This window comes from Diuraphis noxia, unplaced genomic scaffold (assembly GCF_037042655.1).
Source record: "Diuraphis noxia isolate RWA-SAM2 unplaced genomic scaffold, SU_Dnox_SAM2 contig0005, whole genome shotgun sequence".
In the NCBI taxonomy this organism is placed as follows: domain Eukaryota; kingdom Metazoa; phylum Arthropoda; class Insecta; order Hemiptera; family Aphididae; genus Diuraphis; species Diuraphis noxia.
Window position 1 is genome coordinate 33,527,739 of NW_028301715.1, and position 17,472 is coordinate 33,545,210.

General features: G+C 29.5%; 1 long non-coding RNA gene across 2 annotated transcripts; it reads left to right on the plus strand.

Annotated features, from left to right (window-relative positions):
• The first annotated feature begins 15,506 nt into the window (after positions 1-15,506).
• LOC149055222 (uncharacterized) lies at positions 15,507-17,109 on the plus strand. Of its 2 annotated transcripts, none has more exons than XR_016192008.1 (2): positions 15,507-15,683; positions 16,325-17,109. It is a non-coding gene; the product is annotated as an uncharacterized LOC149055222 (long non-coding RNA). The 2 variants fall into 2 exon arrangements; XR_016192007.1 differs by lacking the exon at positions 15,507-15,683 and adding an exon at positions 15,851-16,243.
• The last annotated feature ends 363 nt before the right edge of the window (positions 17,110-17,472 follow it).

The window sequence follows — 17,472 nt, forward strand, 5'->3', positions numbered from 1 at the left end:
TATTTTGTAGTTCAAAATTCATAATATTGTTTGTATTTATATCTAAGGTTATACAATTTAACACTAAGTTTTCCATAAGTTTTGTTTCAAATAGCTATGGAGAAAATTTGATGCGTCATCATATGAAAAATGTTTTGAGCGTTTGAGTTTTAAATTTTTATGAAATCGCGTAATGATAACGATTTATCCCCAAACCAGCTGGTATATGTATATCTATGATAAAATAATATAAGGTATTATGAATTATGATAACTACATGCAATGTTTTTGGAAAAATTATGGCTATAAAAACATTATACCTACTGTTTGGCTACTAAAACTCTAGTACCGAATCATTTTTATTTTAATAATTTTTTATACAAACTTTAATTATTATTGCGTATTTTAGTTTGTTTATTTATTTTATTTAAAGAATTCATAAATATTATAATTATTATTATTCTATAATATTTTTTGAAAGCTGAAAATGAATAAAAATTCGATTGCAATAAATTATAGTTTGTTTATTTACCTAACCTTACGTAACTTCATAATAAATAATGACTGTACAATTTTGAAGAAAATAATAACACCTGTGTGTATGTATTAGGTAGATACACTATTTTAATAGATATTTATTATATGTATGATAACTAAGTTATAATATATATTTCATAACCGCTTAGTTCACCAGTCAGTGATCATAGGGCTTTATAGGTGTACCTACAATGTAATAACTTAATAAGTACCTATGATATTAGATGTAAGATAAAGAATAAAGGTTATAAATAACTATAAATATCTATAATATACATAATTTATCAAAATAAAATATATTTTATTCTAAATTCCTGACTTCTAACGTTGGATTTGGAACAAATTACCATTTACGAATTAAAATTGATCCCTATGAGTTTTGGATACCGGAGTTATCAGTTAAAACGGATATTACGATTAACTAAGTAAACAAAAATTGAAAAATGTCGATTACAAACACATACCTAGGTTATAATTATGAAATTATAATTATTATACGCCTGGCAACCTGAAAAACGACGCAGCGCGTTTATATTATTCGATCTCGCGTATTTTAGATTCTGAACGAAGTGAAGAATGTATTGATTTTACAATGATGTGTGTTTTTTTTTTTTTTTTTTTGGTTTTTGTGTCTGTGTACAGCATAACTAGTCGAAATAATGCTTCGATTTCAAACTTTGGGGGTGGTTTCCGATGTAAAAGTGAATATCCTTGGTGTATTATAGAGGTCAAAAGTAAACATTTTCCAACATTTTTCAAAAAAATCGAGAAAAACAAAAAAAAAATGACAGAAAAACGGGAATTTTTACGCAAAATCAGTTTTCGACCAAATCGATTTTTTTATATGGTTGTAATTCAAAAACTAATCACTGTAAATACTTGAAATTTTCACCAAATGTTTATGGTAGTGCTATCTATATACAGTTTAATTTTCAAAAAATTTTGACTTTTTTAGTTATTTATAGACCACTGAAATTTTCAATTTTTTAAGAATTTTTTTTAAAGTGTCGGTAAAAAAATGTTGGACGACTAAAAAATTTGAAAATTTAATACACGGTTGCTTATGAGTTGTTCTTATTGTAGCTAAAAAAAATTAAGAATCGTAAATCATAAATTTTTTTAATAAGAGTTTACAGTTCAAAATTACTAACCAGGTATTCGTATATCTATGATAATATAAGGTATTATGAATTATGATAACTACATGATAACTACACTAATTGATTAACCATGCCTTATGCAAAATAGCAAAATGCGTCTTAATTGAAAAATAAAATATTTGTTTCAAAATAGAATATATGACAATATTTAAATATAATATATCCTAGACTGACATATCATCTCCGTTCAGAATCGTTTTTCGTATACAATGATACCTATCATTGTATTCAAATTTAATCCCATCCATTACAGTAACCTACTGTACAGCAGAGTGACATCCACGACTTACCCGATTTTTTAATTATGCGCTTAGTATTTCATTTCTATTTATCTGCGTCAACGATACTTGGAACTTGGGAATATATTTTTCGTGACGTTAAATATTTATTTAAAGCCTAACATAAGGTTCGAGACTCAAAAGAATATGAAAATAAACTTACCTCAAACATCGACTGTTTTTCGGGGTTTTGGTAAATCCGAGACGTGTACTCCGATACCGACGTAAGAACGCATCAGATACTTAATTGAAGTCTGAAAATATTATTAATTATGAAATTAAAATTATACGGAATACAGAATATTTTTAGTTGATGATTGATCTAGTGCTCATTGAAATTATAATTTTAGAATCTCTAATCGACTGCCACTTCTAATTCTGAAAAGACAATCGCCACAGATTATATTATGTTACGCTAATAGAATAAATCCAAAGATATGTAATATTTCAATAAAACTTCTATTACCAAGGAGGTTCACGTTTATGAATAATGTTCATTTAAATAATTAAATGTGATACGACAAAACCAAAAAATATTTGTAATTTTAAATTTAAATTTAAATATAATATATTATTTTTCTTAGCCAATTTTTGTTTAATTATTGATTACGATCATGCTTCTTTTATGCATTACAGGTATTATATATCTAAAATAATCCGATTAATGTTTAATTTTTATATTCCCTAACTATTGTAACTAAATTAACTCATTATAATTTATTTTTTTTGAATATTTTATTCAAGACCTTATTATTTCTTCACTAGTTCACTAACCACAACAAGTTAACTACTAAAACTCGGATACCTACCGGTTCGTTTTTATTTTAATAACGTAAAGATTAATCATAATTACTTGTATTAATGTTTATTTATTTTACTTCAATAGTATTTAAAAATATTATTCCAATTTATTATTTATGAATTTTTGATAAATTGTGTTTTTTTTAGAAAATAAATAATAAATGCAATTTTAATAAATTATTGAATTAGGTACCTACGTAAAATATAAAATGACCTATTCATGAAAAAAACCTAGACATAATTAATTTTTTAAGAAAAACAAAATTGTTCAATCTTATATAAAAAAAAATGTTGCATCCTAATTAAATAACTTACCATTGTATCAGTACCTACATATTATATTATATCATTATTGTAAATAAGTGTAACTAATGGCCTTTCTTGTCGATGTGAATATGCTCAATAAAAAAATATATATATACAATTATATAAAATTGTATATAAAATTGTTTAACTATAAATCTGTAAAAATTTAATTTAATTTTAAATGGTTTAACTTTTCAGCAATATGAATTATAAATATAATGTATAAATAGGTAATAATATAGTATACTATGTCAGTTGTTGGCTTATTGTATATATTTTGTATAATATTATATACCCTAATAAATACCGAATGTAATTCATTATATTAATCATGTTCTGATAATTTCTAATGTACAAAACCTTATCAACCATAAATTTTAATTTAATTGTGTTATTGTTCTATGAAAATATTAACAGCTATTAAAAATGCAGTATTTAATATTACAAATAAAGTAATATTAGATGGTTAAATACTACACCTTCAGTGATAAGTACATGGATATGAGAACAGTAAGTAGGTACTTAGCAGCTACACAGTTGCATTTTTTTACAAGCTATATTATTATAATATTTTTTCAGACAATTTACTATTGAAAACCACACATAACACATTCAAACAAATCAAATGAAAGTTCACAAAATTTCATTGAGCTAGTAGGCGCCAGTGGAAACTTAGTGTGATAAAATAACCGACTCTAATAGTAAATAATAATTTTATCTTGATCTCGTGTTTATACGAACTTTATGTTATTACACAGTTTTTTATTCTGTTTACATATTTAGATAATGAAGATTTTGAAATTTTGATAATAGTATTAAAGACAAGGACTGGAAGGAAAATAAAAGCTCAGGAACATCATAAGAAAGGTCTAAAATCAGAATTTGATGACATTTTAACTAGAACAAGGTGTCATAGTAAAGATTTTTGTAACAACATTAATAAAAATACTATCGGACAAATGGTTTTATTGAGAGATATTAAATTAATTAAAGTTAAAAAATAATTCCCTGATAAATTGTTTTTACAACAATTTAAAGAACTTATGGGCAAGCAAATATTACCAAGAAATTATAGTTTTGAATAAAAATAAAATTATCAAACATAAATTGCATATGAAATTAGCCTATAGCCTAATATTACCTATAGCCATAGGTAGCATAATATTATTAAACATAAGGCCATGATAATTATAATCAGTAAACTTTTTTTTTACATTGTATTTCAAACAAGTATTAGCTAAATTATTAAAATAATAATAAATTATTCAATTGAATAAACATAATAATAAAAAATTGTTTTAGTCTTGTACTCTTGTTGTTCAAAAGCATTTGATAATTTTATAGTCATTATCAGTATAGAATATTCTTTTTTTAATTTGTCATATTACTTGTTACTTTGATACATAAAAATAAGCTTATTGACTTAAAGACAAGTAGTATTTTATTTTGTGTTATTTAATTTAATATAAAATTATTTTTAAAGATATTGATTACATACCTACAACTATTAAATGATTAATTTTCATCCTTATATATATATATATTGCCTGTACAATCATAAATTATAACACAACAATTTTAATCAAATTTCAAAAAAACTAACAGTCAATAATATTTTATATTATATGCTATATTGGATATTATATGACACAAAAATAAACATAGCTTAAATTCAATACTGCCATATTTTGGTATGTCTGAAAATCAATTTCTGTATGCAATACAGCCACATATCAAAATATGACAGTCATTGAGAGATATTAAATTAATTATAGTTAAAAAATAATTCCCTGATCAATTGTTTTTACAATAATTTAAAGAACTTATGGGCAAGCAAGTATTACCAAGAAATTATAGTTTTGAATAAAAATAAAATTATCAAACATACATTACATATGAAATTTGCATTTATTGAAAAGCCTGGAATCTTACAAATAAAAAAGATTTAATTTTATCACGAAAAGCAAAACTTATTCCAGATACTTATTATAATTTTTATAAAAACTTAAAAATATCTGAAATATATAATACTTATAACAAATACTAATAAAAAACTATGAATATGGTGATTAATTTATATAATAAATTAGACATGTTATTTATTTATTTTCAAAGCCATAGGTAGCATAATGTTATTAAACATAATAATAATGATAATTATAATGAGTAACTTTTTTTTTCACATTGTATTTCAAACAAGTGTTACCTATATTATTTAAATAATAATAAATTATTCAAATTCGTACATAATGTTATAGTCTTGTTGTTCAAAAGCATTTGACAATTTTATAGTCATTATCTGTTTAGAATATATTTTTTTTTAATTTGTCATATTATTTGTTACTTTGATACATAAAAATAATCTTATTGACTTAAAGACAAGTAGTGTTTAATTTTTTATTTTGTGTTTTATAGTAAATTATTTTTAAAGATATTGATTTCATACCTACAACTATTAAATGATTAATTTTCATCCTTATATATATATTACCTGTACAATTATAAATTTTAATACAACAATTTTAATCAAATTTCAAGAAAACTAACAGTTAATAATATTTAATTATTCATTAATAATTTAAAGTTCAATACTGCCATAATTGGATATATGACACAAAAATAAACATAGCTTTAATTCAATACTGCCATATTTTGGTATGTCTGAAAATCAATTTATGTATGCAATACAGCCACATATCAAAATATGACAGTCTTGCGTTTACTTAAAAAATTGTAAAAGACCCTAATAAGTCTGACTTTTTGGGTTCAAGGGAATATTTTATTATATTTGAAAAAGTCACAATATAAAATATGTTTTAAGTGCCTATTGTAGTTTTTAGTTTCAAATGCATAGGTGAAGAACTCTTTGAAAACATCACCATTGTAAAAATGTATGAACATGTAGCTCAATTCTTTTATAATATTAAGCCGCAAAAAAATTGGTATTAAAACAAACTTACCTTAAATATCAATTATTTTGGGCTTTGTTAGAGTCCGCGACGTGTATGCACTCCGACGCTGAAATGGAAACGCATCAGATACTGCTGAATTGAAGTCTAAAAATAATGTGATTTATGAAAAAAAAGATTAAACGGAAAACAGGATGTTTTTCGTTCATGTCTACTTTGCTACCTATCTAATTGAAATGTTAGAATCTTTAATAGACTGCGTCCTCCGCAACGACTTTGACAATCGCCATGGATTATATTGTACTAAATCAATAAGAGAAATCCATAGATACCTAGGTATATATTATAATACTACTTTTATAATTTCTTCGTCACGCGACGAGTTACTCGAATTTGTTATAGGTAGGTACGTTACTTTTCTAGTGACAACGACGACGACGTCGGACCGACGGCATAATTGAACTCAGCGCGCACGCCGTTCTATTGCGAGTTACTCGGGTTTGTCATACGTTACTTTTCTGGTGACGACTACGTCTGACCAAAAACATAATTAAACTCAGCGCACACATCAACTTATTACGAGTAACTCGAAATTGTTATACGTTACTTTTCTCGTGACGACGACGACGACGACGACGTCAGACCGATGACATAGTTAATCTCAAATCGCACTACGTACTATTACGAGTTTACACGCTTAAAGTTATGAACAAGAAATTCGAATTACTCGCAATAATGTAGCGTTAAAACATGGTTTGGATTGTCAGCGGTCCGACACTGCCATCGTCCCGCGAAAAGTAACGTATAACCAATTCGTATTTCTCCCGATATTACGACGATATCGCAAATGCAATTATTTTGACCCATTTGGAATTATACGTTTTTTCACATAGGAAAAGTCACACAAACCTCATGGATTTGATTTTCAGTTGTCCGAAGTCATTATCGTCAAGCGAAACGTAACGAACAACAAACTCGTGTTACTCGCAAGGGGTAGGTAGATTGGTGCTCTCAGGCAAAAGCATTACAAGAAGCAAAAAAAAAAAATTAAACCCAATTTTGATGTAACTATGAAATAAGAATACAAATTAAAAATAAAAACACAGAAAATATTTTTTATGAAACGTATTTTTTCCGAAAATATTTTACCCGAACTGTATTTTATTTGAAGAATATTTCATCAGAACCGTATTTTATCCGAAAATGTTATATGACTGGGTAAGACGTCGAATAAATTAGTGGTCGTTGGTTCGAATCCCACATGGTGTAATAATTATTTTAATTTTTTTTCGTTTTTTCAATTCCTTCAAACTTAAATTATTTTTTAATTTTACATTAAAACAATAAGTACTAAATGTGGTTTCCTTAATTGCGTGCGTGATCAAAGAGGATGCCGAGTAGCCATGGCATACCCCGTGGAGTCATCTTAATCATAATTTTTATTTGTTAATGATTTAATTAAAATTTAAAAAATTTTGGTTTTTGACAAAAATGATTTTTATTTTTACTTATAAAAATATTAATGATATATTATATTGAGACAAATTATTTTTGTATTGGGTTAGACCGAGATAGATTTTTTTTAAGCATTGGCATACACTGCGAAAAAAATTTTCGTATGCATATGAACTCCATTGAAGAAATTGATAATAGTTGTAAATAAAATATGTACAAATTTAGAGAAATAGTATAGATAAGAACTAATAAACGAAATCAGCCTTTTAACTTTGACAAATCAATTTTTTTACGTTAGAAAATTTTTATTTCGTTTTTAAGGCTGAAATTTGCATATAAAATTGTGTTTCTTATGTGATGGTAAAACAACCACTTAGGTGTTACCCATGATCTTCTTTTTACAGATAAATTTTTTATTACGAAAATGGCAGAGCTTTGACATGTAATATCGTTTTCGAAAAACACTTCTACCACTACCAAAATCTATTTCTGAAGTTCACTCAGCATTAACACTGTTACAATTAAATACTTACAAAGGTATCATTTTATAGTTGTTTTTTATTTTTTTTTGACAAATTATCACATTGAGTTTCATAATTTATTTATTATTTGTATATTCACCTGCCATATTTTACATGCTATATATTGTATTCGTGTATATATTAACATGTGAGGGCAAATGGTACATTCGGTTGGGGGCAACTGGTATATTTGGTTGAGGGCAACTGGTATATTATTAAAATTCCGATAACAGCCGTGGGGGGCAACTGGTCAACACCCCTTAAATGGGTCACCCTGTATATCGACATTTCAAAGAAAAAACACTTAGAAAATTCAAAAATTTCAACTATGAATTGTTTATATAAATAGCCCAAAAAGTCAAGATATTTTGTTATTTTAACGGTGCATAATTAACGCTGAACATTGCTTAAAATTTTAAGTACTATAACCACTATACGTTTTTGAGTGTGTGGTACAGTAAAATAAAAAAAATTATATTTTTCTAAAACTGGTTTTGCATAAAATTTTCGTTTTTCGTTACGTCTTGGTGTTTTTCTTATGATGTTTTGTAAACTACTCGATTTTTTTTACTTTTGACCTCCTTAATGCACCATAAATATATAATTTACTATTATTTATTAGTAATCACTGAAGTTGAAAACCGAAGAATTATTTCGACAAATTATCGTGTAAACTCAAAAATAAAAGATAAAAAATACATTATTGTAAAATCAATACATAATATACACATTCGACCGTTCTGAATCTAAAATCCTCTCTACGCGCGTCAAAAGTTTTAATTTTTACGAAATCAAAAATGCACACGTAAAATAACGGTGGACTGTAAATCAATTTTAGATTTTTTTTATATACTAATAAAAATATTTAGTGTTTAGAAACATAAAACATTGACCAAATATTTTAATTTGTAATTTCTGTATATATAATTTTCTTTTCAAAATATTTCGCTTATTTTCAAGCCAAATCATTTGAAATGCTCGATTTTTTATGTTTTTTTTTTTTTGTTATAATATATATAAATGTAGATCGATTTTATTACGTCTTTCACTTATTCAATGACGAGGTTCACGCAAGTTCTATCGATGTTCTACTATACAGCAAAACGAGTTCCTGCAGGTTCTATTTTTATTTTAGATCACTTTAGATCTAATAGTTAATACCTAAAATTATTTTTCAATCGTTTTATTGCTAAAAATATCGTTCAGCTGTGCATGATGAAACAATAGTTGTTACCATTGTTTAGAATTACTTTATTGTGCTAAGTGCTTACTTAGTTACTTTAGGTTTTAGAGACATATTTTGAACTTTGATGCTGTCACGTATAGGATTAAAAAAAAAATAGTCGTCTTATGTACTATTAATCACAATAGTATTTATCCTTAATCTTATTGTATCTTAATAATTATACCTATACATAACTATTTTTGTAAAACTTAACAAACCGTAATATGTATTTGAAACGCCAATAACCCCAGTAGTTGAGGCGTATTTGTTAAATAAAAAAAAAAATCACAATAGTATTTAGTATTGTATTTTATTTTATTAAGATTATTATTTATATATTATCGAAAACTGGTCGTTTTCGTTCATTTAGAGTATTTAGAACAATAAGCCAAGTAATATACTTCCAGAAATCGAATTTTTTTAAAGAATATTTGAATTACATTGTTTCTTGTTTGGGTTTTGTATGAAATAAGTTTTTAAATTTTTCTTTTTTTTAGCATCAAAAGAGTACCTACGTAGTGCATTTTGGAAAACAAAGAAAATTAATTTGGTTTTATATTATATTATTAAATAATACAACAATTCGAAAATCCCTTACAAAATCTAGAAAAGAGAATATGGAATTTTATAATGTTTTAAACGGTAGTTGGTACTTAGGTATTATAGGTATAACAAATTCCCCATCACATAATTCATATAATAATATAAACAGCGTACATTTTAAAATACCTTTGTAATTATATTGTTCCATATAATTCTGATTAATAATTATAAATATTAAGCAGTACAGCTTACATTATGTAATGTACTAATGTGGTTATACCTAACTACTGAAATATGAGTATTTCCACGAAAATATTGTTGATATGAACGTGGACGAACGGTGTACCTAATTTTACTATTTATTATGACAATATTCTGTCGTCGTATTTATAATCTATATGTCATGATTGTTAATTGTTATCGTACCGATGCAGTACATGTTATTTTATCTACCATTGAACCCTTAAACTTAGTGACAAATGAAACTACAAGTACGTTGTTCAAACATCTTTATTCATAAATGCATGTTACTTTAAACTTTATTAATTAATATAGCATTACAATAATTTCAACCATTTAATTACTTACAAATTATTGTATATTTGTATTAAAAAATTTGAAATCAACTAAATGGCCAGGTTTGCTTAATTAAGTATTCATAGAGAATATCAATCAAAAGTAGTAAGATGATCGATCCTTTTTCGGAGAAAAATAGAAAATCAACGTTTAAAAAAATATATATCTAAATTACTATTATTATTATTTATATTTTATTATTTAAATTTTTTTATACGTATGGCTAAGTAGTAAGTAATGTTATTTCAGAATTTAATACCCATTTTATTATGATACGTCAATTAAAAATAATATCACGAATAAAAATTAGTAAACTTTTAATAAGTAGGTACCTATGTTATTTTTTGTTATGTTCAGGTGTATCGTCTTACAATATGTAAATTTATAAAAATCAAATCCTCCCTCAATGTTCAGGTTTAAGTAGTAAGTACACCACTGTAGTACTGAACGGGTTATTAGTTAATTAGTTTACAGTTAAATTTGAATGGCTTGTGGACCTTCCACCTAGATACCTAGCTGACATAGGCGTCCTCAGGCCTCTTTTTCAGGGTATGCAAAAGACTGCCTCTGGCGTGCCCTAAAAGTTATTTTAATAATGTAAAATTCTAATAATTTATATACATACACAATACACAAATATTGAAAAGTCTTACTGTTTAAAAGAGTCATGTTTATTGTTCTTTTGGTTTTTAATGAGAGCTTTGAGCGGAGTAAGGGTCTAAGAAGGTGGAGTCTTGTATTGAGAGCTTTACGCTTGTTTTTTAAGTGGGGACCCCATGTAAGGCGTTTGTCAAGAATTAAACCTAAATAATTAGTTTGCGTGGAAGATGGAATTTGAGCATTAACAATAAAAGTTGCGGGACATTCTAAAAAACGAAGTGTGAAGGTAATTTGAGAGGATTTATATGGATTAACTTGGATTTTCCAGTCGTGAAACCAGGTGTTAAGCACAATTAGATGGCTTTGGATTTTTTGGGCAGCTTGGACGGGAACGTTATCAATAGTAAGAATAGCAATGGCATCCGCAAACATACCAAGAAGTGTGTTTTCGTTTAGAGGTAGGTCACTGGTAAAGACGTTGAATAGGAAGGGAGCTAAGTCACTACCTGGGGGAACACCAGCAGTTGCTATTTGAGAGTTGGATAAGGCACCGTTTGACTTTTTAAAATTTTTTTTTTTAACTTTATTTTAAAAACACACAATCTGTAAATTAAGTTTACAATACCGATGTCAAACCACTGATAATAATCGAAACCATGTAGTTGACGCCGTACTACTGCGATTAATACGAATTTGTTAAAGGTTACTTTTTGCATGACCATGACGACGTCTGACCTCTGACGTAATCAATCACGCCTTGCACGATGAACTGTTGGAGTAACGCGAAAATGTTGTTCATTAATTTTTACGTGACGATGACGACGTCGAACCGCTGACACAATTAAACACACCGCAAAGCTTAACTATTGTGGGTAACGCCAATTTTTTATAGCAGGTTACATATCGAGTGACCATAACAGTGTCCGACCGCTGACATAATCAATCACATCTCGCATGCCGAACTATTAAGAGTAACGCGAAATTGATTTACTTACATTACTTTTTGCGTGGCGATGTCGCGATGACGACGTCGGACCGCTGACAACCCAAACCATGTGTTTGACGCCGTAGGTACTATTGCCAACAATAAAAATTTAATTATAAAATGCTTTTCGCGTGACGATGACTACTTCAGTCCGCTTGAATATCCAAACCATGCGGTGGTCCCCGAGACGTCTTGCCAGCCCCCCACGAATTTTTTTTTTCGGGTGGAAGAAGGGTCGTGCGAATTTTCAAATTAGGCGTGCGAATTCTTGCGAATCACGTGCTAAATATGTGTATAGTTTGTTTATAGATTTTCCCTAGGGGGGGGGGGGGGGCTGGCCAAACGTACGTTGAAATAATCAATCATAGGGCGCACGCCGAACTATCGTGAGTAACGCTAATTTGTTAAGTGTTTTATTTCGCGTGACGATGACGATGTCGAACCACTGATAATCAAAACCATACGGTTTGTGTGAATTTTCGTAGGCAAAAAGAGTGTCGGTCGAACAGAATCAAACTAATTATCACTGGGATGAAGCCGTACTATTGCAAGTAACGCAAATTTTTTGTACATTCCTTTTCGCGTGATCAGGGGCGTAGGTATAGATTATTAATTGGAGAGAGTTCGACTTAAATTATTAGTAATAGGCTAACGTGAAAAAAACCAAATACAAATACAGTATAGAACCCGTTTAAGATGCTCTTCGAGGGACCAGTTAAAAATAGCGTCTTAAGCGGGAAATCGTATTGCGCGGGAACAATAAATTATATTTTTTACTTAGCATAGTGAATTATTACAATTATATTACATATTATTTTATATTACCTATTTAAAAAAATCATCTATCTTTCTTTGTGCCACATTTTTTATTGTTTTTTGAATACAAGAAGTTTTCGATTTTATTAAGATGATGTAACGTATCGTCTGCAGCATTGTCAAAAGATGCAATTAATCTTCTTAGCTCATTAACACGATCGAGTGTATTTGTTACTGGAAGAATCTGTGTTGTATCATCCTATTAACATCATTAACAAGACGAGCGTCTTATCCAGGAACATAGAGCGTATTATCCAGAGTTGATTACATGTTAAATGTTTTCAAAACCGAGAAATCGGCTTAAGCGAGGTACCGCCAATTTGTTATAGGTTACATATCACGTTACTATATGATGATATCGAACCACTGATGATCAAAACCATACGGTTTGTGCGAATTTTCGTAGGCAAAAAGAGTGTCGTTCGAAGAGATAGTCAATCTAATTACCACTGTGATGAAGCCGTAATATTGCAAGTAACGCAAATTTGTTGTACATTACATTTCGCAGATCATGCGACGTCCTACGGCATACACAATCAATCACGCCTCGCATGCCGAACTATTGAGAGTAACGCGAAATTGATTTTCATTACTTTTTGCATGACGATGACGTCGTCGGACAATAAAACACACCGCGCAAGACGAACTATCGTAAGTAACCCTAATTTGCTATAGGTACGTTTCATTTCGCGAGACAATGATGACGTCGAACAGCTGACAATCCAAACCATGCTATTGACTCCGAACTATTGCGAGTAACGTGAATTTTTTGTACGTTACTAAAAAAAAAGTGTTGTCAAAAACAGAGTCAAACTAATTTCCACTGTGATGACGCCGAACAATTGCGAAAATTGCTAATTTAGAGTACAAGTGTTTAATCATTAGAAATAATAAAGAAGGGGGGATTGGCGCCCACAGGCAAATATTTTTCAAGAATAAAAAAAAAAAAGCGGGTAAGTGGATGTTGCTCTGCTGTACATTAGGGGGTGGGGTGGACCTCTGACCAAGGGTAGGTTAAATTTGAATGCAATGATAGGTATCATTGTATATACGAAAAACGATTCTGAAAGGAGATGATTTGTCAGTCTAGGATATATTATATTTAAATATTGTCATATATTCTATTTTGAAACAAATATTTTATTTTTCAATTAGGACGCATTTTGCATAAGGCATGGTCAATCAATTTTTCCAAAAACATTGCATGTAGTTATCATAATTCATAATACCTTATATTATCATAGGTATACATATATCTGGTTTGAGGATAAATCGTTATCATTACGCGATTTCATAAAAATTTAAAACTCAAACGCTCAAAACATTTTTTCTATAATGACTCTTCAAATTTTCTCTATAGCTATTACAATTTCTGCACGATATAATTTATGCAGGCGGTGAGCGATATAATACTGTTTAAATAATCAATGATAATGCGTACAATCCACAGAATAATAATATAATAATATTTTTAATTTAATTAGCTACTATTTTTTCTGATCATTCGTCCTCATTACTCGCTCGCTCTGTCGTCGACCAAACGTTTTCACGAATCGATTAACAATAATATTAAGCACGTGTTTTTCAACACGAATACGTCCGTGTCGAAGACTTTGTTTTTTATATGTTCAAATAATATAAATAGGTATCGGTTTCAGGATTGTCACGTAGGCTAATGTTAAAATTAATAACCTTTTCGTGAATACCTATACGTTTGAGAACAATTATTATTAGTATGCTTGGACCCAGTGCTCAAAATGGACTGGAACAATGTAGATTTAAATTATGTAGACTTAGACGCAGCCACGAAAAGTTTTATCTATATATTACTATACATGAAGTTAGATATATGTTAATTATTACATATTGTACGACATAAATCATAGCCCGATTTACGAATATTTTTTTCCATGTAAAATTAATACAATCAAAACATTGTTTTTCTTTTACTGTTAATCTTGTACTGTGTAACATGCTTGAATCGTGTTTATGAAAAACTTGTTAACCCAACACCTAACGTAGTAACACTACATGGTATCCGATATGAATTTATCACGTTATCATAAAATCTGAATTGCGAACGTTAGATTTAAAAATAGTTGTTCTTGAGTACCTAATATCTTTTTACTACAGTCCGCTTTCATAAAATCATTGAACACCTCATGCGAATATTATATTATAATATTTGATATTTTACAACAGTCTGAAATAACCGATATATTGGAATATCATGACAATATTCCCGCAATTGGTAATATTTTTTCAAAGAAATAAAAAATATGAAAAGTTTTTAGTGTACCTACATATTTATCATTTAAATTCTCGCCTCGCAAAAAGTCAATAATACAGCTATTTTTTTTTTTATACAATATATTCTTTTCGTTACACAATAGATATGCACTTTTATAATGCAACTATAAATAACATTAGGAAAATATTAAAACTATAGCTATGTATACTATTACTGTTGATATTAATTTTGATTGTTAAATTGAATAGTTATTTTATTTACTGCCGTTCACTGTAGGTATAGGTACTTATGCCGCACAACTGTATTTCACCTATTCGTATTGTATCGAGTGTAAAATAATTCATTTGTTGACATAACCTAACCAGGGTAGCCCGGGCCAACCAGCGCACTTATATAATTATGTATACCTATATAGTATATATTATATGGTAACACCTATTCCGACTCGTCGCGAGTTCTGAACTCCGGTGATACCCGATTGAGCACGGTCGTTATCGGCCGACTTTTTAGACGACCCGATTGAGCACGATAAAAAAAAAATATTGTATACAACGTTGTCAGATTTTCACTAGTACCTACGTATGTTGTGTAGTAGATATTACCAATAGGTATTTACTAACATAAGTTTCCACAGGACATACAATTCTCAATTTTACAAGGCACATCCACATATACACTTGGTTATTATAGTGTTACAAGAAACTCAGGCTGAAACGATCACGAAAATTCAATCCATAGCAAGTAATAATCATAAAAAAATTTGTGTTATCGAAAACCAAAAAATTAACTTCACTATAAAGGCTTATCAGGAGTACTCTGAATTTAAAGATGTTGATAACCTACTTAAATACTTATTTAAAGTTGGAAATAAGTATTTAGGGAAAAAAATTTAAATTTTTATTTTTAAATTTATTTTGATTCGTATTTTTAAACATTTTTTTATTTATTTTTTTTATATTATTTATTTTTATATTCAGTATTTAACGGAGTTAATTGTCATTGTAATATAATATAATAAACTAACTGACGTAGGTACATAATATGTAATATGTGATTAAAACCCATTAAACGATTTTTATTTTATTACATTCAAATGTATTTTATTTTTTAATATTAATATTATACGATACAAAATGGCAACGTCGCACCTATTTTCGTGCTCAATCGTGTTGATTTTTTGGTTTTTTTTGGTTCCAATTGTTTGATTCCAACCATGCTCAATCGGGTTGTGAAAAAGGTCAATCGTGCTCAGTCGGGTTCCAGCCCAGAACTCCAACAACGAGACGACAACCGCGGCTTGTGTACGGCCACCGCGACCGTTGTCGCATCACGAACGATATGGCGACAGGTTAATGTTTGTTTGTTTGTTTATTCACACTCAGGGCGTGATGAGAAGGACAATCGTATTTGCTGCGCTGGTCGCAATGTCAGGCAAGGCGCTAATGACGGCCATGTCCGCCACGTCTCGTCCTGGCGGCCGTGAACGTGCTCAAAGGCCACGGCGGAGATGGTGGCGGAGGCGGTTACGGCAAGGCATCGCATTACGAGATCATCACCAAGTCAGTCATCTCTCATCTACGACCATGTATACACACATCGTGTCTTGGTGCACGAAGCCTCATACTCATCGGCGCCGTACAGTTGCGTTCGTACCATGGACGAGAACGGCGGACACATCACCCGATCGGACGCGGCTCGTCTCGCAGCTTCGTGCACTCGGCGCCGAGCGCTTCAGCCAATGCCCAATCTGGCGACGCTTCCGGACTGGGCCAACAGACCGGGGCGACGAGAACACGGACGACGAGGCCAGCGTCGGCTGTCTGCCGTACCCGTTGGCGTCAATTATAGCATACATGATACATAGTACATACCCACCAAAAACGCGACGGGAGTTTCAATGTTATAATAAAAATTTACTCGTTCACTTCATGTCATCGACGTCGATAGCATTTAATAACATAAACAATAGCATTATAATATTAATATTTATTTATTTATTCACCTATTTAATTATTATTAATTTTTTTTTTTAAATTTAATAAAATTTCGTTTCAGCGTTCGGTTTGACAATATTATATTATTTTATTGTTCTTAGAATCGCGTGTAGCACGATATATCCGATGCCGCAATATAATTCGATTACGTACATACAAAACAACAATAAAAATAACAATAAAAAAAAAAAAAATGTGTTATTCTTATTACATAATAAAAAGGCGATTCACGCTCACAATAATATTATTTTCGGCGATTTGCGCACCACAAGTATATTAAATAAACGGCGATTCCCTCGCGTAATAATAGTACTGATGTATACTATACGCGGTTCTGCGACTCCTAAGATCAACAATAAAAAATAATGATTAGTAAACAAACACCCGAAGGAACATGATGTAGTCACTTGCGGTTGAACTGTGCGCACAAACTTTTACGACTACTGGATTTTGTTTTTAGTCAGCGACCGTGTTAAATAATAAATATTTGCTAGTCGCGGGCGACCAATAATGCCATGCACAATATTATTAGGACA